The following is a 24,101-nucleotide window of genomic DNA, read 5'->3' on the forward strand; positions in this document are numbered from 1 at the left end:
CTAGATGACTTGTATGCCCTGTTTTCCCAGTTTCCAATTGGAAGGAGAAAAAAAAAAAGTATTTTCTTTTTTATAACTGTCAAAACTGCAAAGTAAAGCTGGTTCTTTTTCTCCCACATAAGCACATAATAAAGCTCCTGCCCTCCAAACGTTGCTGACAATTCTAGTGACAACACACAAGTGGATGAGCCTAAACAATTATAAAAACTACCTTGAATCAGATGCATGCGTCCAGACCCAACCTGTTGCTCAGAGAGCAGATGGGAGGAGAAGGTACAAAGTGTCACCTTTTGTGCCATGAGCCTACATGGGTCTTTTCTTTGTTCCCCCCAATTAGTGATGGAAGCTACAAGGCAATATTTACATTTTGCATATTACTGACTAGGGGTTATGTTATTATTGTCTTTTTCATCCTTCTGCCTTTATTAAGAAGATAAGTTCCTATTTACCCCACCTATTGGGCCCTCGTACAAGTACAGTTTTGTGCACTGGCCTATTCATAAATTATTAATGTCATGGTGTAAAAAAACCCTCCCGAAACAGGCCCTCCTGCCATGTAGCTACTGGTAATTTAAGCTGAGCATCAGGGTGCTTGAAGCACGCCCGGCTCTCCCAGTGAAGCAAGCCTGTGAAGCTCTCCTTCTGCCGGTGAAACAATTAATGTTACGTTCCGTTTGCCCACAATGGCACTCACAGAAGTGGGTCGTATTTGTTAAGCTTGTGTCAGTCTGTTCAGCTTGCTCAGCTCGGGGGGGGGGGGGGGGGGGGAAGAGTCAAGATGTGTAGCCGGGCTCCAGAGGTTTGGGGTAGAAATGAAAAGATTTGCACTCATCGAACAAGAAAATGGCATTCCTGGCTGTCAGTCTGGAAGGAAGAGCTTTTCTCTCCAACATTGCACAGCAGGCTCTGCTTGTGTCCCCAGATGTCAGCTCATGCCTCATTGCTGAGTGAGCATTTCCCTACCTAATCTAACAGGCAGATGTGTCTGACACAGAAGCTGGCTACCCTCCGATCGGGATGGTGTGATGCCCCAAATCTGGGCCCCATTCTGTTTAGCTGAGGAGGTTGTGCTGAATCTTACTTTGGTTTTGGGTTTACGATCAGTTTTCAGATGTGCCTTCAATGCCAAAGAAATCAAGGGTGAGCGTGTTTGGAGAGAGCCAGCTTCTATCTGAAGACCTAGTGAAAGACCTGCCATCCCCCACCACCAGCCCTCACCTCTCCCTGCTACACCTCACATGTTGTGAGGACCTGAGTATGCCAGTCCAAGTGGTTGTAGAAGGAGTTGGGATTCCTTGAAGAAATGGTCTCTGAGCCCTATGGGGAGGAACTATCATCAGATGGTACCTAGGATTTGACTGCATATTGTATTTTGCATTTCACATCTTCAGCTGGCTTCTAGCAGCACACATCTGGCTCTGATTTTTTTCATCAAAGTGTTAAAAAAAAAAAAAAAGGCAAACTGGCTGTGGTAATCCTAAAAAAGATATAATTTCCTAAGATAAATCTGCTGAAGAGAACATGTATTTCAAAACCCAAATGTAAATTGACTTACATGTTTTCTGTTTTCAGTTTTATGTATTGGCTTTTCATTCACAAATATTGATTACATGACTAGAATGTGCTACTGCTAAAGGTGAGCAAAACAGACATTCTTCTGGTCCACAAGAAGCTGTCAGAGTTACGTTCCATCCAGTTATCATGAATCTCAGACTGGACTGTGTAGAAATCCATAGCCTTAACACTTCAAACCCACTGTTTTACCTTGTCTGAATACCTTATAGCTCTAAATTTCAGCATCTTGCATGTAAAACAAGGAGAGTGGGTCTGGGTAATCCTTAAGGTACCTAGAAAATGTTCAGCAGGCCTCTGCTGTTAGCACCTGTGTGTTCTTGAGATGCTGCTTCACATTTCTGAGTCATGAACCCTGCATAAGTAAAATACTGCCCAATTTGCAAGGGTTTACGTTTTTATGTTTCTTAATGGAATAAAGATTAAAGTCCAGCCTGGCCTAACAGTATTTCAGAACAGAAGTAGCTATTACTGTATTGTTGCAATTTTTTTTGTGTGAATCTGTAAATACTGCTTTTGATCCAAGGATTCCAGAATGTGTTTTATTAGGTTTACCAAAATCCCCTGGTTCTGGCATGCCACAGTTTATAGTAGGCAATAGAATTGGGTTTCTAACACATCACTCTGTAGCATTTTTTTTTATAGGCCCACATGCAGGAGCATAGATGAAAAGAGACACATATATTCATGTTTGCCTGGTAATTCAGGGGCACGCATAGGGTCCATTGCTATGTGCCTAAGGAGTTATCATCAGAGAGTCAGCTGCTGCATATTGACCTGCTCCACAATGACAAATTCTTAAGTCACACTATTACAGTTTCAAGAAGCAAAACATATGTCAGTTTACATACATCTTTTATTTTCCTCCAGCTTTTTCCTTCCGTGTTAGAAAAGTGACAAACATTTTTCTGGGAACTAAATGGAAATAGAGGATAATAAGGAAACTTCAGGAAGGTAGTGAATATTTTCTTTCAGAGCCAAGGACACGTGAAAATCAGGCCTCTGAAACATCAGCCAAACGCTGGAAACTCTTATGATTTGGTTTCATTAAAGATACCGAAGGATAATTAGACCATAGGGGGAATTCTGTTTTCCATTTCCCAGAGACTATGATTAGTAGGTGACTTTCCAGATCATTCTTTTTTCCACTTCTTGTTTTTTCCTCCTTTAAGAAAATTGTTTGCTAATGATCAGAATGAATAGAGTGGGAATACTCAAGCCCCCTGAGCTGGATGGCTGACCCAGGGTGTGCTACTGGTTTTTCATTTCAATCCAGGAGACGTAGGTGATCCTGCAGGCCTGGACGGGGACTCTCTTTTCTCTTCATCTAGGCAGCTAAAATGATAGAACGTGGGGATCTTTTCTTTGCATTGTTAATCTTAAAAAAGAAAAAAAAAAGATGGAGGAAAAAAGGAAATAAAAGATGTATGCTTAGAGATAAAGTGAAGTTACTTTGTTAGTGTCCCTAACAAAAAGACTCAGTAAAACAGTGTCACAAATAGGGAAAGACTTTCAAGGTTTTCATTATACTAGGAACTGTACACAATTAAATTGAAATATAAATATAAGCCAGCATTTCAGTTAAGCTGCTTATTAAAATAATTAGGCCAGTGAAGCGAGGAGCATGTAAGCCAAGGAAATTGTGAGGTTTGGTTAAAATGCTCTCACTGCAGATATACACAGAGTTGAATGAAAAAGTTGTAAAGTCCTGGGTTTAATAAATAAGAACTGTCCTATATTAAAAGTCAAAAGACAACAAGAAAAGGACCAAATATATATATTCAGAGTAATAGAAATCCTGAGCTGGAAGGGATTTTTGTGAAACCATTTCTAATCTGGCCACCACCAAGTTCCCATTTAAAACTTATTTTTGCCTGTGAGTTTTACTTTTTGAAAGATTCCCTTTACAATTTGTGCCTATTAAGTGCCAATTAACTTGATTTCCCACTAAGTAAAAACATGATCTTCCAATTAGAGTATGGATTAGCACGAAATAACTAGTGGTACCTCTTTCAGTTAATACAATTTAAGCAAAAACCAAATAAATGTGACATTTTGATTATCCTGTGTAATCTTATTATGGGTAAATGTGTGATTTCTGTGAGTCTTTTTCTGAGAAGCAAAAATAGGGCAAGAAGGCCCACTGCCACCTTTGAGGGCTACTGGTTGGAAGCCATTGTCTCTTCCAGCCCCTTTATTGCATAGTGGGTTTAATGGCTCAGCCTCAGACCATACAGTTTTGTATAGGGTCAAGGCTAAAATATAGATCTTCCAATTTTTCATCTAGCCCTCCCTTTGCTAAACCACACCACCATTTTATAAACTAGTGAGGCTGAGGAGTTTTGAGTACTGTTAATTCCAATTTTAGAAGTGCAACTGCATTTGAAAGACCATAGAAATAGCACTGTGGTAACCCATTTTCTTCTTAGGGTTTCTCATTAGATTTTCTTAATATCAAGTTGGTCATTTTAAAAAAAAATTTTTTTTGGTCTCATGTCCCATGCTGTTACATAAGGTTCATAATTTCTACTCAGCTGCTCCACTGTAAGAGTTTGCAAATCATTGGATCTTCCCTATGTGAGTCCTTTAGTACAAAAAGTGCCACCCTCAAGCCTTCCTATTTGATCATATAATCAAGTAAGACCTGGAAGAGCTCAGAAAACCCCTCTCTTAAATGAATAAGTGTGTTAAGATTGCTTCTTTCTGATTATAGCTACACTTGGAATCCAATTCTATACTCTCTGTATCACAAAACAAGCTGGCCAGTAACTCACATGTGCTGTTGGGGACTTAATAAAGATTATGTGAAAATTATTTGAGTCATGCAAAAGTATGTTTAGAACTGTGTTCTTTTAGAACTTTAGGGAGAGTAGACATTGGAAAAGTCATAACACTTTTTTTTTTTTTAATGCAGTGTGTCTAAGAATTAGAATTGGTGACAACAATTTAGGGAAGTGTCCACAGCCTCTGAGTCTGGTTAGTACTACTGTAGGCTAGGATGCTGTAATGAATGGCTGGTCCATGACACCTGATGATATCCTATTTTTAGACCACCAGAGCATGTGGTGAATGTGTGGGAGGCTGCCATTGCTTATTAAAGCCCTTTGGAAAATGTGGGCTCGATGAATGTCACATAGCCCCCCACCTCATATCAGTCAACTTACATTTGGAAAACAGAATGCTTAACTGCCTGCCATTGACACCAAGGCACTTCTATCCCAAGGCAGCTTCAGGGGGACAATTGTGAGATCTAGCGGGTGTCTCTCTCAACCTATCAATTAGGAAAAGAGCGGAGTCAGATGTGATATATTAGATGGCCCTAAGATGGATCACTCTGAAAAATCTCATATTGGCAAGAGTAATTCAAGTTGCCAGGAATCCAGAGTTTGCCATGTGACATCCCCAGAAGTCTGATGAGGTTTGACTGGTTTACTCTGCTAAATGAAACTGCTGAGATGGCTGTCGCAAGGTGATTAATAAAGTACATAAATCTTAACTATGGGAAAAAAAGAAGATGAATCGATGCATGCATATATTGGAAATGTAATGAAGCCAAATTGAAGCTACCAGGATTTGCTAATATATTACAGAAAAACAATATCATGTTTAGTGTTTCTCACTGGTGTTCTTTGGTTGGTCTCCTTTGGAAAATGACCAGGGAGATGTGTTTGGTTTTGTTACTTTTTAACACAGGAAACCTAAAGTGGGAACAGAGCAGGAGAGTAATAATGACATAGTGAATATGTACGGCATTTAGCATTTGTCATTTATTCCCACCATGTTAATGGAGCAAAAAGAAAAAGAAAGAAAAAGATTGGTTCAGCTTCCCTCAAAGCTGCTATTGAATGCTGTTAGTAATCATATACAAAGTTTTGGTAGTTTTCAGAGTAATTAGAACCCCAGAGCAAATAAACACTAGATGAGTTCTCATCTTTGAAGTTCTTTATTCCTAACTAAATAGCTCTGTTCTGCTATAATTATATACTAGTTATTATAAAATTAAAAATAATTTTAAGTGAATGATTTTTTTAAGAAACATTTTTTCTTGCTAATTATTATGAACTAATTGTAGTTCATGATGGTCTACAAGAAATCTGAAATCACTGCCCTAGAGCCCCAGTCCTCAATGTTTATAAGTTGAATTCCAGAAGGAAAAACTAATGATGGGAAAGAAGGTCCAAGGCCATCAAAATCTGAATTTTCATAACTTTGAAAAGATCTGACTTCCTGAAGGTCATTATGGACAGCTGTGCAGGGATGGCCTAAAATATCTTTATTGTCACATCGACTTGGAATTTTATTCCAGCACTATTAGCCGCTAACTGTGATTTCTGGCATGTTATTTAATGTCCCTAATCCTTGACTTTTGCATTTGTAAATGAGGATAACATCTACCTTGCAGCCTTGTTTTCAGAACTAAAGATGCAATCTATAAAACTTTGAGCACAGAGGCTGGCATCATTGTTACTGTTGTTATCATTGCTTATCATCATTTCCATTGTTATTTTTGTGGTCAGAAAAATACTACTGCTCAGAGGCCAGAGCTTGGTCTTCAGGACAGTCAGTTCATGACATCCTGTGACAGTGTCATTTTCTTTTTTTCTTTTTTTTTTTTTTTTAAGATTTTATTTATTTATTCATGAGAAACACAGAGAGGAGGGAGAGAAAGAGAGAGAGAGAGAGAGAGGCAGAGACACAGGCAGAGGGAGAAACAGGCTCCATGCAGGGAGCCTAGCATGGGACTCGATCCCGGGTCTCCAGTATCACGCCCCGGGCTGAAGGTGGCGCTAAACCTCTGAGCCACCCCGGCTGCCCTGACAGTGTCATTTTCAATGGCAAGCTTAGGTCTACCAAGAACAAGGGATTGAAGTTCAACAATCCAGAAAAGCAGAAGTTTTCCATGTAATTTTCCTATCCTTGTGATCTAAGCCAGGATAAGCATGGGTAGAAAGTGTGACTGTATGGACTATTAGGGCCTTTCCCATGAACCAACAAGTCCTTAAAACTCCACCCTTTGTTAATTTCATGAAGGTCCACCCTTTGCCAATATATCTCTAGGACAACAAGGAAAATAAAAGGTAAACAGCAGTAATAGTAAATCAGAACATTGAACAACAACAAGAAAAACCCCTACAGATGTGCCTCATATGTGACCCCTTTACTCTAGTCATCTTTTTCTTACTATTTATTACAAATTAATATCATGAGTTATATGGTGAGTAAAAACTGGGCACCAGCTGATTCTCTCGGGAGGTGGGGATGATGAATATCAAAGTCAGGGTTTCCCTCTGACTCCCTGCATTATCCCAACTCATTTCATCAATAAACTATTTCTTTGTACTATCTTAGCTCTTTTCTCTGGCTGCTCATTTTTTATTTTGTTGTTGGTTTAGAGAACATTCTTCCTTCGTTTCTTGATTCCAAATAGTGAGTTTGCTGATTTTTTCTTATATTCCAGGCACAAGGTGCTTCGCATATGTTATCTTAATTAGTCTTTAAAACAATTCAGTATTAGGGCTAAGAAAAAAATGATACGGTCATAGAGATAGTAAATGGTAGAGCAGTGATTTCAGTGAGTTATTTCAGGTGCATTAAACCAGGTGAACTTCCTGGCCATATTCAACATGGTGGGCACAGATTGGTGATTTTAGATGGAAATCCAACCAGAGAAACCAAATTTTGATTCTGAATGTAGATGCTCTGATGGATACTGAGACTGTGGATTTTTAATCTGACTTATCCAAACCTCTCTTACCATTCTCACTGGAATCTACCTAGATCTTCTAGTGCAGAGGTTGGTCAAGAGTCACAAATCCAGCTGATATCTAGGCTTTCTTCCTTCCTCCCTTGATCCATTATCTTCCTAGTCACAGCCTCCTGGTCCCGCCACCCTGGATTCCTAGTTAAATGAAGCAGGAGAACTCTGCCAGCTTATGACACATCGCCTCAGGGGTAACAGAAGAAAATGTTCTCATCTCTGTAGAGTAAGGGAGTGGTAGTATTAGCCTTTATTACTTTTCTTAAAGATACTGGAAGGAAAAGGTTGGATGGATTTCAGAAGAGAGGAGGAAAAGAGATTGATGAGAAACAGGAAACCATGTTCAGACATGAGCAGGCCCCAACAAAGACAAGAAAATCGCTGTCCCTAACTACATCTTGGACAAAAGAGCCCAACACATCTTTCTAACATAGGCTTGCCCCCACTCACCAAACTCAAGCATCACTATTATACAAGCAGCCATTCTGTGTCTTTCTCCAAGTATCAAACAAGGGTTCTCATGGGGTCAGACTTTTACAACAGAAATTGCTAGCAATTATCATACACCCACCCTGTGCCAAGTACTGGACTAGGTCCCATTCACTTTCTTCAATAACTGTGAAACTGGTAAATTATTATTCCCAGCTTACAAGAAAGCCAAGGCTGAACAAATGTAAGCAAATTACTGCTGCCACACAATTAGGAAGGAACAGATCTGGTGTTGAAATGACGCCATGTTGTCTCCAAAGCCTGTGTCCATTTCAACTATGTCATATTTCCTATGGCAGGACAAGTTTTCAAATGTGCCATTCTAAATTAGTAGATCTTTTAGAGAGACAGAAGTAGAGAGGTGAAAAGGGTTTAGAGAAGTTTGTTCATGCCACAGCAACCTGAGAAAATTACATTGGTTTCTTATTTTTAATGGTAGCATTCATAGTTCATTAAATACAATAAACCTTGAACAAACCTTCAAGCTGCCATTTGTTTTTTTTATTTTATTTTATTTATTCATGAGAGACACAGAGAGAGAGAGAGAGAGAGAGAGAGGCAGAGACACAGGCAGAGGGAGAAGCAGGCTCCATGCAGGGAGCCTGATGTGGGACTAGATCCCAGGATCCAAGGATCCCAGGATCACGCCCTGAGCTGAAGGCAGGCGCCAAACCGCTGAGCCACCCAGTCATCCCATCAAGCTGCTATTTGGATTGTTTGGCTTTTTCTGCTTACCTACTTCTTTTTAAGAAATTGCTGGGTTCTTCCAAAGTGTATGTGATCACTATTACATGGGGGCTATCAGATTTCGCATGGAAAGATTCAAGTCTCATGAATGCCCACTGTGCAATTTGGGCAAAATGGATTACAAACCACTCAGAATTGTGAGATGCCGTCCAAAAGTCTACCCATGCAACTAATAGTCCAGGCTCTTTCTCATAACCACTTCTGAACAAACATGACTAAGAGCAGAGAAATCAGATAGGAAATCAGAAGGAACCTGCCTGAGTATAAGAGGATAAAGGCAGCACATAACCCAGACTTCTGAATCCACATAGAAATTAGAAGAATTAACTAGGTCATTTATCTGCCTGGGATCATGCAGTTTCAGCATCAGATGAATTTTTATCTACTACTTCTCCAAGAGTCACGTTTTCTAGAGAAATGCCCATTTTCCAGTCAATCTTGATGTTTCTTTTTTGTCTAGATAGAAAGGGGAAGGCGAACTATTACACACTTCTTATTGATGGAGGTTGGAAGAAATACAGGTACATCAGGTAATCACAGTCATTCACATGTCAGTCTAAGTGTGCAGATTTTCCAACAGGATATGCAGATTCTTGTCCAACTCAGAGGGAAAATCTATAGAATTCTATCACTTGAAGGGAAATTATGAGGTCATCCTAGCCAGTTCTGCCTCAAGCAAGGTACAAGCCCAAACTGCCAAACACAAAGGGATTGGCTTATTGTTTCATCTACCTTTAAAAAGTGCAAAAGCTGGTGCTTTCCTCGTTTTATCATAAAGGGGGCAAAGAGTGACTATCAAGGTTGCCTATAATGCATCTAAAGGAATGTATTTGGAAAGGCTTCATTTAAAGAGCTTCGTAGCATAGCCCGGGTGGCTCGGCGGTTTAGCACTGCCTTCAGCCCAGGGCCTGATCCTGGAGTCCCAGAATCAAGTCCCATGTTGGGCTCCCTGCATGGAGCCTGCTTCTTCCTCTGCCTGTGTCCCTGCCTCTTTCTCTGTGTGTCTCTCATTAATAAATAAATTTTAAAAAATAAAGAGCTTGGTAGAAGATTTGGCAAACTTTTAAAGTCACCTTTATTTTACCCATTTTATTGACATGAAAGCTATGACTCAGAGTAATCTTTGTTCTTTGCAAATGAGCTAATACACCTTCCAGAATGTGATACATAATACTTTAGGGTGCCACTAGGCATCTATAGATCAGACACCACTGGGTCTCCATGCTTAGAATTTGTGAATCAGAACATAACCACAATAGAAGTTTCTGAATGAAACTTCAAGATAATGAGAACAAAATCCTATTCTGCAATCCCAAGGCAACCCCTATTCCATATTCATAATCTATATTCATCTGCTCTATCCACATATTTGCTCTTTGGAGTCTGTTACTCCTGGTCCCCTTCATCTCTCGAAGTTCTAGCCATACTTACAAGACCCAATGGAAACCCTCTCTCTTTACAGAAGGCTCATCACCATAGTAGGATGTACTTCCCTTCCCTAGGATTCATTGCTTGGTTTTTCTTACTCTTGTCTTTAGCTTTGTCTCACAAACTAGTTCAGGAATAGCCAGTGGGCTTTTCATCTCATTTTTGTGTCAATTCAGATATAGCTTAGATATAGCTGATTAGATGAAAATTGCAAGACTCTTTACCCAAGTCTGTGTGAAGGATGCTTTGTTGGATTAGCAGCATGTTTCTTAGGTATACAAGGGAGAAATAGAACATTTGGGCCTTGTAGCTTTGTATATTCCAAAACCAGCCCTTAAGTATCTAAGGAATAAGAATCTCTCGCTCTGGCTTGTATTCCTTGCATGCCAAGTGTGGTTCTGACCTCATGGTAGGGGTTTAAATGGTATTTGTTGATTGATGTCCCAAAAGGTGCCATCGACACAATAGGGACTAAGTTCTAAATGAGTCTGGAAAAGTAATATCTTGTTTTTACCAAGAGACAACACTTCTCCTAAAAATAAAGTGTCAGAGGAGTATTAAATATTTTTCTTCATGAGTCCTAGCCAAATGCAAAGTGAAACTCCACATGCAACCACATTTCAAACTAGATTTATTTGTAATATGTCTAGGCTCATTGGAATTTTTGTTTGTATATTTAGTCCATGGTAGTAGTTGTCCAGCTTCTTCTACCTGATGTCTAATTTGGGTTTAAATGATATGCTTCAAGGGGAAAGAAAAAAATACAAAATGAATCTGACTGATGAAAAAATAAAATGAAACTATGGCAGGGAACCACAGCTAATGAAAACAGCCTGCCTGATAAAAATAGTCATATTTGCTTTGAAAACCTGCACCTCTTCCTGATTTTCTAGGGGGAACAACCTGGGTGGTGTCTGCTGAAGCATCTGAATCCTGATCTCTGTCCAGTTTTAGCAAATCCGAGTAACATTTGAGGTTCATTCTCATTTCACAAGAGACAAAAATTCCCTCATAGTTACAATACTTACTGCTAGGGTTAATTGGAATTTCAACTTCAACGATTTCTGTAAGCTCAGAGCAAAATGTATATTTGAAAAGCAAGAGAAACAAATTGCAGAAGACGGACAGGCTGGGTTTACATAGAAGTTTCACATTCTTTAGATCACAGGAGAAAGGGGCAGCTGCTGGAGCCCAGCTTTCAACCTGCTCAGCAGATAGCTGGCACCAGCCTTTCTGGGGAGATGAGAGGCGGGGAGAGCCTTTACCTGGCTTGGACCTCATGTCCTTAGAAAAATGGAGAGGATGGTGGACTTGGAATGAGAAGACCTGAATTAAAGTTTCCCCACACGTTTGACCTTACACATGTGACATAGCCACTCCAAACCTTGATTTCCCCTCTGAAAAAAGGAAATAGTCATTTTTACTTACACTATGAAGTCATGATGGCCGGACAAGAAAATGGAAGCTGGAGGACTTGATAAACTATAACCACGACAAGTTAAGCTGTTACTGCCCAGTGTCACTCAACCCAAGTTGTTTAGCCCTTTCTCCAAATAACTAGCCTTCTGACAAAGATCATTAAAGTCTTTCGTCAGAGGTAGGGACCTCAGTTCTCCCAAAAGCCCCTGAAGGATACACCTTCTATATGAAACAGTGGCTTTCTATACATAGATGGTGGAACAGGAGAGAGAATTTGCCATGACACCCTAGTGAGAATCATAGCCTTTAATGTAGAAAAATGGATCCTGAGCAAACTTTAGGGAGGATAGAGGACATGGGTTTAGAAATTGGGGACTGACTTCTAACTTTCTGGAATTCTACTTAGTAGGGAGTCTCCTGAGTCATACTAAGGGAGTCTATGACTGAGCACTCTACCAGCTTGTCTCAGGGCCTGATTCAGAACCCCTCCCCCATCCAAGATAGGTGTCTAAGCTACTTCTAGATGTTTTGTATCATTTACAGAGATCATTGGTGGATAGATGGCATATTGTCTTTTTCTCTGGTCAAGAAATTGTTACTTTATGCCATATGTCAGCAATCTATTCCTAAAAATACCTAGTAGCTACCAGAAGACATATATCCATTTACCTAACATCACGGAAGGGTTCCTGTGCTAGGAATGGACAATAAAATGGTAAGCAAAATAGAAAGAGTCCCTCCTCACAGCATTTTCATTCCTGGACCAACAACCATGGCACATAGGAAAGCCTTTGAACAAGTGGGGCCTCCCATCTAGATATGTTCAATACTACTTTTTAAAAGAGCACTGGATTCTGAGTCTTTCTGAACTGTCAGTTCTTTCTCCCTTACTAATTCACCATGTGACCTTTTATTGTCATCCTCTACTTACAAATCTGCGAAATTGGAGGCCAAAATGAGTTCTCTTGGGACCCTTTCAGTTCTAGAATAAGTTAATTGCTTGACCTTAGGAAAATCTGTGCTTTGGTTTCCATATTTATTAAAAAGAAATTATGATACTCTCCCTACTAACACTGCTAGCTATTTCTGAAACTGAATTCAGATAATATGTGAATGAGTTTTAACTGTACACATGTAAACATAAGGTGCTGTGAAGACTATTATTAGGATGTGATCACTAACATAGGACAAAGGAGGGCAGCTTTATGATTTCTTCCTGGGGGCCCAGAGTGTACATTTCTGCCACTTAAAATAAAAGCATGGAGCTACCTGCTACTGTGCAGGTGACTGACATAGCCTGCAATTATTAGAAACTCTTCTTTCTGTCTAGAGGACCTAGAGTGCTTGAGGCACAGTACACATACAGTAATACAATTGAGATAAGTCTCAGTTGCCTAATGAGGAAATAACCTCCTGCCACCATTTATGTGTGTTCCTTAGAAGCTTGGCTCAAACGGGTTTCTTCTCTTTTCTGAAGAATACTTGAATCTTTTCTTTCCCTTTTACTGCTGTTTGGAGCCTGCTCTTGGAAGCTGACCTACAACTTCTTTATTTTTCCTAAGCTTGATTGTCCAAAGGCATAGCCCTCCCCTGACCAGGTCATTAAGTCCCACCAGCAGCGTTCAGACCACCTTTGCCACAATTCTATTGAGGGCTGTAATACAAAATCACCCCAGAGGTATCAATGATGATAATTTTGTCCTTGATTCTATCTCAACTTGAGTTTACCCTGCCCTTGTAGCATACAGTGGGCAATGCAGCCGATTGGAGATAAGCTGTACTTGCTCTGAGTGACCATGCTCCTCTTGCTCGGCTACAAGATGGCATGAGGGGAATGCTTTGCACTTGTTCTAACACCATAACAATCAGACTCAAAAGTGTATTTTGACTAGGAATGAAGACATCGTGCTATCATTTACACAGGGATTTGTTTTTGGAATTCCTTGTTCAGCTAAAGAAAATGTTATGACTATTGATTTTGTGGTTTATCTGGGCACCTGCAACAGAATAAAGTCTACAAGCATTTATTGTGCTTCCCCCATCACCGCCACAAAAATGGAAAAATGGCCCAGTCCCATGTGTGTGCGAGTGGGGAGAAAGTGCAAGGGTCAATTCTGAATCTGAGGGGTATCCTTTAAAAGGGAGGTATTTACAGATGAGAAATTTGCCAAGGCAAGTCATGTATCCATGTGTTGGCATGTGTGTTGCTGTTTGAGCTCAAGTTGTCTTACCCAACTATCTCTTTGGTAAAGTGAATCCCACAGGGCCATGCATTACATCTCCCTTAGCTGTCCTAAAAAGAAATATAGATGTCTCAGACACACAGGGAACAGAATTGTGTTACACAGAAATCAGCAAAATGCATCAAATATGCATGTCTTGATTACAATGTTAAAATAGACTTTTTACATATTCCCTCTTATGTATATATAAAACACTGACAATGTGCCCCACAGTGTCAGAATGAGGCTATGGTAGTGGAATTAACTATTTCAGTTCTGTACCTAACAGCTATAGTCTTTGCTGCAGTTCAAAGCATAATTCACATATGGCAATGGCTGATTAAAATCAAGTTTAAAAAGATAACAGTGTCTGATTTTTCTTTAAGGTTCTCCTAAGTCACTCTAACTCATGGAAATGTCTTCTGTTTTTAAATTCTCTTCTTTTTCTAAGCTTACTGTTTTATGACCTTCAGTTGGAAATTATGTACAGCTTTAAAATATCTTGATTGAAAGATTAAATTTGCTTAAATGTCAAAAAAATAATAAATGTTACAGGGGTGTCTGAGTGGCTCAGTCAGTTAAGCATCTGCCTTTGGGTCAGCTCATGATCCCAGGATCCTGGGATCGAGCCTTGCATCAGGCTCCCTGTTTAGCAGAGTCTGTTTCTCCCTCTCCCTTTGCCCCTCTGGCTGCTTGTGCACCACCCCCCTTCGGCTGCTTGTGCACCACCCCCCTCAAGTAAATAAATAAAATCATTAAAAAAAATTTTTAAAGATACATTGTTTGCATCATTTCTCATGTAACCATTTCCAATTAATGTTAATCACAAACATTAATGAAAAGAGCATAGTGTATGATTATTGCATAATATTAAAATACACAAGGCACACCCAGTTTGATCTAGATTTCCTTCCAGTTAAAATCATGGGAAAGTGTTAGGATGCTTTTTCTTTTCATGTGTACTCAATGGTAAAAGTCTATTAGTCTGATCAGTAGAAAGGCTTAAAAATAATAAGACTAACACCAGCTGATTGTAATTTATCTTTCAGAAAAACAGTTGTTATATTTTCCATTCCAAGGAGGGAAAAAATTGTCAGGGGTGAGCATTTCTGCTCATTTTGATCACTTGGAATTCATCTTCATTTTTGAATCAGAGGCTGAAGGAGCCCCAGACCCAGATGTGCAATTGATTTTTGTTCAATTTCAACTCTGGGGAAAATTACACAGAAGTGCGTAATGCCCAGATTATGTAAACACACCCATTTCGTTTTAATAACAAAACTAGAGACATCCACTGGGAGAGAATGCTAATACTTTATTCCTCTCTAAATTGTATTTTGGGGCAAACCTTGCACAAAGAAGGATTTAGGGCCTTTTATAACCCAGGGAATGATAACATCTTATGAGCCATTTTGCAAATACATATGGCTGCATGTAATGGAAACAATGCACCTTCACTTCTCTTCACTTTACACTGCCATATTGGTCTCTTTGATCATGTATGAAGCCTTGAAACAGAAAACTTGCCTGGCTTGGTTTGCATTTGTGATCACTGACCTCTGAATTATAGTGATCCAAACTCTAACCCCTTCCCATATGGCTTGAGCATGAGTTGCCTGAGAATGTTGCTTCCAACCTGGTTTTGAGCAGAAATCGTTATGTTCCACTAGCAAGGCAGCCCATGACCAGTAAATGGTCCAGTAACATGACCAGGGAAAATAGGCCCATGCGCCATCTTTTATGGCTTGTTCTCTAAGCTGCCCAGATGCCAGATTTCTCTTGGATCTGCTTTAGATGTTTCAAGTTCAGCTAGGGAAAAAGCTACATGTAGAAAGGGAGAGAGAGCCTTTTCCTCAACCCTTTCCACAGTGATAAAGCAGAGAGATAAAATAAGATTAGCTTATCTATGGCACTCTTGGGTCATCCATTAGACTTGGCAACATGGCCTTCAATAACAGTTTAGGCTTAGCCTACAGGGCTACATAGGCTCTTGCATAAACAGATATATATTTTTTATGAGATTTACTATATGAACTGACATTAGGAGATTTTATGGAGGGCTTAATTACTCTCAGAGGTTTAAAGAATGTTAAATGGGAGATATTTGGTCAAAAGTAAAAATGACAATTAGAAATAAAAATGACTTGACACTAGGACCCAAACAAAGATTTGCTTTGCGAGCATTTGTTTGTGTTATCACTGTTTATGTTTTCCCACAATCTGGACTCTTTCTGGAGTCAATAAATACCATGTTTGCTAACAGAATGAGTGCTAGCAATTAGCAGAGTTCTAAGCAATGCCGGGTAAATAGCTGCATTGTTTGCTATGAAAATTACCAGGGAAAGACTAACCAGGATTGTTTTTACCAGCTCCAGAAAGAATCCCTTAGAGCCCTCAGGAGAAAGGCAGCATTATTCAGGAAAGGGTACAGACTGTGGAATTAGATAGGCAAGAGTTTGAATCCCAATTCAGTAATTTAATAACCTCAAAATGTGATCTCGGGTACCTCATCCATAAAATGAGAGTAATAATAACTATCTCATGGAGTCATTCTAAGGATTAAATAAAGTGAGTATATGAACATAATATGCATAGTGGAAGGAAATCATTTTATTAGGTTCATCCCTTTTGTTAATTCCCTAAAGAATATGATCTGAGAGTTTATTTCTGCAAATTTGCAGGAGACATACAAATCAAATATATTACTTTTCCCCCTTCATCCCAGGCTTTCGTCAACCTGTCAAAGCTACATAAGGAAATGATTGCATCGAAACCAAAGTGTGGTCTTCCATTTCTAGCAAGATGAATGACCTAATGTTTAGAGAAAACCCTCCCAGTTTGCACTTAAATACACTAGACATAGATAAATAGGTAGGTAGACAGATACAGAGATTGAAAGGAGAACAAAGTCAAGAAACAACCAAAAGCTCTACTTCACAGGGATAAGCAAGTCTTACAACTGGCATCTTGTAGTCTAGGTATTAGAGCTGTGACCAGTGTGGGAGAGAGATGGGCAGGAGTTAAAGAGGACCCTGATCAGGACAGGAGATTGAATCTTTACAAAAAGCCAGGATCCCATCCCAAAAGGTGGCATTCTTAGTAGGTGAATATGGCCGGGGGGAGGGAGCCCACACTACAGAAGAGTTGCTGTTCATGATTCCAAGTGATAGAGGGTACATATAGTCTGTAATTTTGAAGCTTGTAGAAGAAAAACTGCAAAAAAGAGAAAAAAAACTTCAAAAACCTCAATAAGTCAAGAAAGAAAAGTGGTAATAAAAGAAATATTGAAAAGTGGAACAGATACCCCAAAATAAAGTTGTAAAATGAATCCAGATTTTTCAGTAACCAAAATCAATGCAACTGTATCATCTTTCCATGTTAAAAGACAAAAATTGTCGAACTAGATTAAAACACACACACACAAAATCCAGCTACATGTTGTTTATAAGAGGAACAGAATGGTTAAAAGTAAATATTAGAAAAAGGTATTCCAGGCAAACATTAACCTAAGCCTTCATTAATATAATAATACCAGACAAAAGTGGTATTAAAGGTAAAAAATAATGCTCCAGAAATAAAGAGGTGAATTTTCTTAACATTTCTCATGAAATATTATGTTGAGTTTATATGTGATGAATAGTAGAGCTTCAAATTTTAAAAACAAATTAATAGAATTACAGTGAAAAATATTCAATTCCATATCATAGTAGGAAATTTTTACTTAACGGTTTTCAGTAGAATATAGAAAACTAGAACAGCACAAAGAATAAGCTTGACCTCAAGCACATATGTAAAACACTGTTCCAATAGCTAAGGAGTAAAAATTCCTTTGAGGGAGACACAGAAAATTTATAAAAATTTATCATGTTGTAAGGCATAAAGCATGTCTCACGTAAAGAATCAATTTTATCATAAGAATATAAGCAAATCAGTTATAAAAAGATATATGGATACATAGAGAAATTTTAAAATCCACTTTTAAATAACCCATGGATCAAATAATAAATTATAACAAACTAGGGAAATGATAAATACTACTTAACAAAATATGTGAGATGAAGTTAAAATAGTAAACAGTACTTGAGAAATTTATAGCCTTAAATGCTTATATTAGAAAAAAAAATAGCAAAAAAAAAAAATTAGCTAATTGTCAACTGAAAAATTTAGGAAAAGGGCAGAATAAACCCAAAGATAATGGAGAAAAAGTTAACAAAAACTAACGAAGTAGAACACAAAAATAGAAGATCACCAACATTAAGTCCATTCTGTGAAAAGAATAATGAAATAATAAGATTAAAAAAATGAAATTGCACAAATAATATATAGGATGTAAAGGATCTTTACACATGCATATGAAATTAATTAGATAATAAAGCAAAATTATAAACTATGCAGATAAATTTGAAAATTCATGTACAATGGACTCTAAGCATACATATTTATTATAAAAACTAATTTGAGAAAAAACCTGAATGATCCTTTAACCATGAAAGAAATGAAATTGGTAATTTTTTTTCTACTGGAAAACACTAAAGCAGAAGGTCTTGCGTATGAGTTATGCCAAATATTCAATCCAAAATACATAAAGTCTTTTAGACAACAGAAAATGTGGGAATATTCCCAAACTTACTCTACAAGGCCATTATTAACCTTGGATCCAAAACTTGACACAGAGAATAAGAAAATAAAATTACACACCATTCAAATATCTAGAACATTAACAAGTAAAAGAATATTAGCAAGCCAAATGAAGCGATGGATTTTAAAATGATATAAATTTGGGTTTATTCCTGGAAGCAAGGTTAGTTCATTATTAGAAAATTATTTAACGTAATTCATCATATCAACTAATTAGAGGAGGAAGCTATATGTCATCTCAGCATATAGCCATTCAAATGATCATTCAATAAATTTGTCCATGATAAAAATTCTTAGCAAACTAGGGATAGAATGGCACTTTGTTAACCTAATAAAGGATACCCACAAAAACTTATGGCAAACCTCATATTTGATGGTGAAATTCTTTTTAAAGCCCTTTTAAAATCAGGATCAAAATGAGGATGCAAGCTCACGACTTTTATTCACATAATTTTGGAAGATCTGCAGTCACGTGATCTAGAGAATAGCTGCATATGAGGAGACAGGCAACCAGCATGATCAGCTTTGATTTTAATAGCAGAAAACTGGAAATTACCCAATTATCCTTTGACTTAGAATTGATAAATCATTTGTGGTATCTTCATGCAATGGCCTTCTGTACATCAGGAAAACAAATGGACCATTTCTATGTGTGTCCATATGGATAAATAATACTGAGAAAAAAAAAAGCCCATCACAGAATATGTATACAGTATCATTCCACTTATATGAAGTTTATATAAAGTTCATAGGCAGGCAGATTTCAATATATCCCTTAAAATATATATTATGTGTAAACTATAAAGAAAAATAAAATGATTAGCACAAAATTCAGAATCTTGATTGCATTGGAGGGGAGCAGAGTCAAAAGGATCCAGGAAGGGCTAATGTATAATTTTCCATATCTTGAGCAGGTAATAGATGCATTGTTGATTCCAACAATGAATCATGGCTTCCCAGACTAATAAGAGAGATATGATAACCTCGCTCCATTTGGCTTAAACTTAAAACACCTGTGACCCCCATCTCAGTTACCCAATAATTATATTCAACCTATGCGGTTACTCATTGGTCTGCTCATGGTATAAATATCTTATCTCTTCCTTATCCTTGTTTGTTTTCTGGGTTTGTTAATTTGGGTTTTTTTTATTGGGTTCCCCCTCTCCCCATGTGTCCTTTCTCTCTGTAATCCAGAACTTACGTCACTGTTGTTGTCTTTTGCATTATAAGATCAAGTGTATGATCTTGTGAATGGCCAAGGATATACAGAGAAGATTGTTAGGAAAAACTATCTTATATCTGTGTAATTTATTTTCCTTTTAATAGCCGAGCTCCAAAAAGTAATAAAATTCAGCACACAGTGTGTTCTGTGACTCCTTAACCTCTCAAAAAAAAAGACCAAATAAAAATGAGGAATGTTTCCACTCGGTGTGCTGTGTGTACAATGCAAAAGTTGTAATCCAAATAAACATTTAGAAAAGAAAGATGAAAACTCAAACAAGACCATTTTACCCTCTGGGAATTCACTATCTAAAAATGACAAACATATAGAGTGAGATAGGAGAAAAGAAAGTGGGTGGTAATGATATTGCTCACACTAATGTCTATTCAGGAAATGGAAATATATAGAAAGAAAAGTCAGCTGGTTCTTGGGCATTGATCAAAGAAAAAAACATATAGAAAGAGAGGAAGGTCACTTTATTTTATGAAATTCTCCTTCTAACTGTAGGTGGTTACACAGCTGGTCTACCTCCGCTGGCCCCAGGGTTCTGGGGTATTTTGGCTAACGCTTTTGCAGTACCCATAAACTCAAAAGAGTTTAGTGCTAAAGGGGATATGACAGAGCAGTCGTTGTGCAGAAAAAGAAAAAAACTCAAATACATTTAAGAAGTGGTAAAATCATAGGATTTTGTGAAACAACCTGGTGATGTTACCAGAGTACTGGAGAACTATGGAGTACTTTCCCCTCCCCCACTATCACTAAAGGCAGTCACATTCCAAAAACTTCCTTTATTGTACCAGCCCCACTAAATATGTCCGCTGACTCCAGCTGACCCATGGAATACCAGTCTGTGAGCTTTAACAACTCCCATTGCACAGATGGGAGATACCTACAGTGGTAGTGATTTATCCAAAATTGCACAAAGAGAAGCAGATATGAATCTAGGATCCAGATCTGTTCAGCATGATGGACTGAGTCTGAAACCATGAAGGAGGAGGCATGTGCATATGTTTTTATGCAAACTATTTTTGCTAGCTAGAATCAAACGTGAGGAGTATAGAAGTTTTGTAAACAGAGAAGTTTTATATTGGGGTCAATAAAAGAGACCAAAAACTTGATTGAATAAAACATCTTGCTTCCAGCTCATTGCATCCTTGTCCATATTGATCAGCTGTAATAGAGCATGACAGAAGTATTGATTGACTGAAGCAATTCTCAGGTATTTGGGACCTGAAAGCAACCATAGACTATCAGGAAGGCAGTGCTCTACAGAAGCCTACAATTAGGAAAATGAAGTGAAAAGGGGACTTGGGCATAAGGTGTTCTGTATTTCTATCAATCTAGCAAATGATATATTTGAAGCAGAATGTGCCTCATTTTCTTCACCTATGAGTTAACAGATAAGCATATGTTGGTTTTTGTCTTATAAAGAGATGTTGATGAAATGCCTACTTAAAGTATTTTTGCTAATACTGATTTCTAAAACGCTGTCAAAAACAATGACAGCAGATTGGATACACACTTCTACATTTGTCGTCTACCAGAAAAAAAATGCAGAAAAACAACAGCAAAGAAAAATGTTAAGGACATAAATCTATCAAGACACGGAAAGCAGAAGGGAAGATGGCAGTACACACATTTTGGAAGCTGGAAAGCAGACGGGCGCATGGTAAATGCATTAGCAGACCCAAGATTCTAATATCTGAGCTAAAATAAAGAAGATGACTGAAAAGTTTGAGAAACAGCCGGACCCCCAGACCTCCTCTCTCACTCCTTATATTCAATTCAGGAGACTGCCATGCTCCCAGCCTACCCAATGACTTGAAGCTTTATTCCAGAGGAGGGTAAAATAGTCCCTGGAAATGGGGTTCACCAGGCACAGATGAGAGCAAGGCTCCAGAAGAGACTTCTCTGGGAAGATGAAATTGATAGAATATGTAGTATGGGGATAACTTAACAGGGTAGTTAGATAGGTGGTGAAGATTTTGAGGCTAAGGGAGTCATAAGTGTTTAGAAAACCCAATAAATTAAGAAACAAGGTAATTTTATCACCCGGGAAAGAGTAGTCATGCAGGGGAGGATTGTGATGGTAGTTTACTCTGGGTTCAGTTTGGGGGCAGCTTTAATTACTATAATAATGATTCCAGGGTCCTAGAATTGAGTCCCTCGTCGTGCTCCCTGCAGGAAGCCTGCTTCTCCCTCTCCTATGTCTCTCTACCTCTCTCTATATATCTCTCATGAATAAATAAATAAAATCTTTAAAAGAAACAAATTCAATTTAGTTAACGTATACTGCATTATTAATTTCAGGGGTAGAATATAATGATTCATCAGTTGTATATAACACCCAGTGCTCATTACATCAAGTGACCTCCTTAGTGCCTATCACCACCACCCCCGCCTCCCCTCCAGCGACCCCCTCAGTTTATTTCCTAGAGTTAAGTGTCTCTTATGGTTTGTCTCTCTGTGTTTTTATCTTATTTTATTTTTCCTTCTTTTCTCCTATGTTCATCTGTTTTGTTTCTTAAATTCCACATATGCATCAATCCTTTTTCTTTTTTAGGTAGACTCCACAACCAATGTGGTTCTTGAACTCACCACCCTGAGATCAAGAGTAACATGCTCTACTGACTCTACTGCTTTAGCCAGACATCCCTTAAAGTTGGACAATTTTTTTTTAAGTAGCAATATAAGTATGTGACTTAGAGATAAAGGAAGTAAATACGAAAATAATCAGCTGTGGGAGTGGGTAGGGGAAGGAGCGCTATCAGAGGATGTTTTTTATGGCAAATCTTTTTTTTTTTTTTGAGATTTTATTATTTATTCATGAGAAACACAGAGAGAGAGAGGCAGAGACACTGGCAGAGGGAGAAGCAGGCTCCATGCAGGGAGCCTGATGTGGGACTCCGTCCCGGGTCTCCAGGATCATACCCTGGGCCGAAGGCAGGCACTAAATGCTGAGCCACCCAGGGATCCCTATGGCAAATCTTATAGAACAATTCAGTTCTTTAAAATTCAGCCTAGGTATCTTTGATTTAAAATCCATATATTATTTATTGATTTCAAACCAATTAATAAAAAAAGTATGTGCTGAAAAGCCAACTTCATGTTTGTTCCAACAGCAAGAAGGGTGAAGAGGAACAGAAAATGATACTCTCTCCATCCTTGTGTCTTTTCCTAGCAAACCCACCCTGTCCACATGCTATTCAAGTTGATGGCCTGGTCTTGAGCAGATGAAATAATGTACCCCAGCTTAAGGATAATGGGAACCAGATGGCCTCAGCCTTCTCAAAACATCTCATTTGTAGCTGCTTTTATTTATCTTCCACTTTTAGTTGTCTTTCTTTAGAACATTTTTAGATTTTACAGATAGTAAGAATTATTTTCTGAGAATCATAACATCACTATACTTGAAACATTCTTTGGGGCTTATGGATTCTACTTACCTACCTACTTCCTTCAGAATAAATTGAGTATATGCCTTTTACTTAAGAAGGCTGGAAAGGGAATAGTCACTGCTCACTCACCTTAGTGTGTCTTACATTATATGTCTTACAGTCTTGGATGTGGAGCTTGTGGCTCTTCATCTTTTTTCAGTTATGAGGCCTTTCATCTAATTAAAGCTGTGGCTTCACTCTGTATACAGATTTTTGCATATACTTTCAGAGAATTACAGAGTCCCTGATGCCCATTCATGGATCACTTGAGTGTTCATGAACTTGTTAGGAGTCTGATCCGTATCACTTGCTATACTAATAGATTCTGAATAAATGTTGAGTTAAATGAATGGATCCAAAGAGAGGGACTCTAGTTCCAGCTGACTTATTAGGTGAAAACAAGGACACACAATCAATGCACTGTTTTATTTTATGTCTTTGATTTTCCTCTCGGAATATGGAAAATTGGTTTTGAATCTCTTTATCTGCTGTTTGGATTCCGTCGGGCCTTATATCCTCCTCCATTTATCCTGAAGCAGCACAGAAAGAATGTTTTCCCTACTACCCAGACTCCTGAATTTCTAGCCTCAACTTGTAAAAAGTACTCTCAACAGTACATCTTGCTATTCTAAAATAAGTAAGTAAGTAAATAAATAAATAAATAAATAAAGCTTCATTATGCCCAATTTGTTCCGCATATTCAAGGCTGCCATATGGCTTCAATGGATGTCTAGTGAAAATGTATTTAATATCTCATAAAACCTACATAAAGATGTCAAATGCCCGTAATTAAAGACGAATCCTCTTTGAGACATTGCTTTACCAATTAGCCACCTGGAGCTGTCTGGCCAAGTCCTAATCAATTAGGCAGTCGTGGACATTTTGAAGATGTACAAGTCCTAAGGAGAGTCGAGAATACTTATTAGCAAGTTGAGTGGTGATGATAGTGCTGGGATAACCGGGCTACGGATGTTCTCATTAGGAAAATGCCTCGTTGCGGTCCATTTCTACTCCCTTAGGTAATCACCATTGGAAGGAACAGCAACATTACCTGAGCCCTGTCCTGCATAGGATAATAAAACTTTCCATGGCCCTGCGAAGAGCAATACAGTAGAGGGCATAGAAAGGTACTTGAGGAATTAACCTTGTTCTGTTGGTGGTCCTTCCCG

At 38.4% G+C, this 24,101-nt stretch overlaps 1 protein-coding gene across 12 annotated transcripts in view; it reads left to right on the forward strand.

The window, feature by feature from the left end:
- The window catches only part of SAMD12 (sterile alpha motif domain containing 12), a 372,850-nt gene that overhangs the window by 285,112 nt on the left and 63,637 nt on the right, over nucleotides 1-24,101 (forward strand). For 3 of the 12 annotated variants that reach the window (XR_011996529.1, XR_011996534.1, XR_011996533.1), the window contains exons 6-7: nucleotides 5-58; nucleotides 1,105-4,386. The exons of 8 other annotated variants lie outside the window; for them this stretch is intronic. The gene's annotated coding sequence lies outside the window, so the exon portion shown is untranslated. Of the gene's footprint in view, nucleotides 1-4; nucleotides 4,387-24,101 lie in introns of those variants that run through there. One more of the 12 variants, XM_072734022.1, reaches the window with a different exon arrangement.

The sequence above is a fragment of the Vulpes vulpes genome, chromosome 13 (assembly GCF_048418805.1).
Source record: "Vulpes vulpes isolate BD-2025 chromosome 13, VulVul3, whole genome shotgun sequence".
Lineage (NCBI taxonomy): Eukaryota > Metazoa > Chordata > Mammalia > Carnivora > Canidae > Vulpes > Vulpes vulpes.